This window comes from Solanum pennellii, chromosome 8, assembly GCF_001406875.1.
Source record: "Solanum pennellii chromosome 8, SPENNV200".
Lineage (NCBI taxonomy): Eukaryota > Viridiplantae > Streptophyta > Magnoliopsida > Solanales > Solanaceae > Solanum > Solanum pennellii.
This window is the reverse complement of record NC_028644.1, coordinates 43,993,559-43,997,027: the sequence shown is the minus strand read 5'-3', so window position 1 is coordinate 43,997,027 and position 3,469 is coordinate 43,993,559. Positions and strand designations below refer to the sequence as shown.

The 3,469-nt window shown below is 32.1% G+C and overlaps 1 pseudogene; it reads right to left on the bottom strand.

Moving 5' to 3' along the window:
* Nucleotides 1–3,469, bottom strand: part of LOC107028007 — an 18,493-nt pseudogene that overhangs the window by 8,506 nt on the left and 6,518 nt on the right.

Sequence of the window (3,469 nt, the reverse complement as noted above, 5' to 3'; positions counted from 1 at the left end):
GGGAAATAATAGATGTTGAATTTTAGAAGTTATTGAATTGTCTTTTATTAATGAGTTTAAGTCTTCCGCATTGCTTTATGTTGATATTAAATTGAAATGTTAAGGTTTAGATTGGTTGGTTCGCTCACATAGGAGGGTAAATGTGGGTGCCAGTCGCGGCTCGGTTTTGGGTCGTGACACTATGTATCTTTAGTTAGTTTAAGATCACAAGATTTCATTTTTTTTTTACTTTCAAAAACTTTTGTATAAATCAAAATCAGACAAATTGTTGGAAATAGATACACCCATTGATGGGTTAACTAGTAACTTGCTTCAATCATAAAGTAAGTTACAACTCCACTTATATACTTCACTTCCTATAATAAAAGAAAAAGAGTTATGAATGAAGTGGGAGTTATTGGATAAGGGGTGAGGTAACTCTTGAATGAATAAGAGTTACAAGCCTTAACCTTTTCCTATAAAAGGGAGGACATTGGGTAATCCAAAAGGCAACAAAAAATAACACAAGAAAAAAGATTCTTAGGGAAAGAGTGTAGTTATTGTGAAAAACATTATAAGACTCCATAGTGATTTTTCAAGAGACCGCTTAGGCAATTGGTGATGATAACACTTGATCCTACAACAAGAAGGTATGTATAATCCCGCATGAATCTCGAGCATAAACCCTTCACAAATAAATTGAGATAGAGCAAGTAGAATCTTTTGTATCTCATGTGGAATTTATACTATTTCCGTTGATATCTTTAAAGGAGAAGACTAACATTAATGATTTTCGACATCAATGATTCCAGAATTTCAGGAATCACTCAAAATGGATGCGAAGGACAAATTAAGTTGGTGTTAAGCGAGTGTTAAATGTCAGCAACAACTTAATTAATATTTAAAATATTTCAATAAATAGTTAGATATTAGAGTTTTAGAGAATTGAAAGGAGAACTCTAAAACGAGAATTTAAGAGTATCAGGTCTTGAAATTAGGGGTAGGTATAATTCTGGGATATTACCTTCCACTATATATCTTTTATCATCATTTATAAATAGATATATAGGTCATTTGAGTCATAGGTTTTCCCAGGTGGGAAGTTAGAGCAAGTGAGGTGCTCAAGTAGGAAGTGAGAGCAAGAAATAAAGAACAAAGTGTGTGATCAAGCAAGCAAGCAAGTGTCGAGCAAAAAACGAGAAATAAAAGAAACAAAGAGAATTGCTTGAGTGTGAGCAGAAGAAAAAAGAAAAAGTTTTAAATTAGAGATAAGTGTCAAAAACATAACTAAAGTATTCCTTCTTTTTTTTTTTTGAGTTTCATACTTAAACTATGGAGAGTGTGACTTTCATATCGACACTATCACCTTTTAGTTTGAGAATCATACCTCAGTGGTGTGTGTAATTTACCCTCTTTTATTTGAAAAAATCTTGACACACGACATTCCACATAGATAAAATATTTTATCTAGATTAAAATTAAATAATAAAATATTAATATTAATTAAAAATTAAAGATTGAATTGTTACTATCCATATAAAAAATTAAACAATTATTTTTTTTTTAAAAAAATAATATCTAAATTAGTATTTAATGAGGGGGAGTAGATGAAGTAAACAATAATGAAATACTTTTATAAAAAAAGTTTAAACAAAATAAAAAACTTTAAAAAATGGTGGGGGTGGGTTTTTTTTTTTGAGGGGGGAGGGGGGAGGGGATGAGAGGGAGTGATGGCGTGGGGTGAGAAAAATATTTTATATTTTATGTTATAAAGAAAATATTATTTTTTAAAAATAGTTTTTTAATTTTTAATTTTAACTAATACTAATAATTTATTTATTTTTTGTCAAGGTTCAATGTTTTGTTCATGTGGAATGTGATGTTGAAATTCTTTAAAATGAAAGAGATAGTGTATTACGCATACCATCATGATGAGAGTGGTATAAAAGAAAGAGATGTGTTTCTCAAACTAAAAAGCAATAGTTTAGGAATGAAACTCAAACTTTCAATAGTTTAAGTATGAAACTCAAAAAAAGATATAATTTAGGTTTGTTTTTGACACTTATCTCTTTAAATTAATTTATTTAGCATTGCAATAGATATCACCAATCAATAGAAGAGTCACGTGAGCTATTACTATTGAATTCATCCCATTTTTTAGTCAACTTTAGCTATTCAATTAGTACAAGCAATTGTTAAAAAGGAATAGTAATTGGAGTTGAAAAGAAAAGATTTGGTAGTTGGCAAATTGGTAAGATTTACAACCATTTTTGACTTTGCTATATTTACCTATGTCATAAGTGACATAAGCATGGTTTTATCCTTCTATAAATAGAGCATTCTTGCTCATCTGTAGAACACACCAAATTAGAGAGAAAAACCATTTTGAGAGCAAAGTGAGGTATTCCATAGACTATACAAGAAAATAGTCTGTGAAGAAAAATAGAGTGTGAGCGATATTTTAGTAAGACGGAAATCAAAAGAGTGTTGTTCCTTTTGAGTGTGTAGTAGTCACTTTGAGTATTGTATTCGTAACTACACAGTGTAAAATTCCTTACTATAGTAATATCAGTTGCTCCTCTTGGCCCGTGGTTTTTTTCCTTATTCAGAAGGGTTTCCACGTAAAATTATTGGTGTCGTTATTTTCCCATTTTATTTCCATTACTTTTATCATATATATTTTTGTGCTCGTCCTCGTTTTCCAAAAAACTGGTATCAGAGCCAAGATTTTATCTGAGTATGCTATGTGGTTGCAGCACAGTCTGAACTTCCACATCAGAAAAGATTTACTTTGATTTGCGATGACTATATTTTTTGGGGAAAACAATGGAAGCCAACACAAGTAGAATGGTTACTTTGAATGGTGTTAATTATGCCATTTGGAAGGGGAAAATGGAAGATCTGCTTTATGTTAAGAATTTTTACAAACCAGTATTTACCACTGTAACGCCTGATAATAAAACATATGACGAGTGGAATCTGTTGCATAGACAGGTTTGTGGATTCATTAGGCAATGGGTCGACGATAATGTGTTGAACCATATTTCTGGGCAAACACATGCTCGAACCCTATGGGAGCATCTTGAAAGTTTGTATGCTCGAAAGACTGGCAACGAAAAAATGTTCTTAATAAAACAGATGTTGAGTTTAATGTATCATGATGGTTCTCCGATGACAGACCATCTGAATAATTTTCAGGGGATTATGAACCAATTATCTGCTATGGGCATCAAATTTGATGAAGAAATTCAAGGCTTGCTTCTACTTGGTTCCCTACCAGATTCTTGGGAAACATTTAGAACGTCATTGTCAAATTCTGCTCCGGATGGTGTGATCTCTATGGATTCCGCCAAGAGTAGTGTCTTGAACGAAGAGATGAGAAGAAAAACTCAAGGTTCCTCTTCGTCGGATGTCCTGATAACTGGCCCCATGGGGAGAAATAAAACTCAGGGTTCTCAGCATAGAGAACAAAATAGGAGCAAATCCAAAG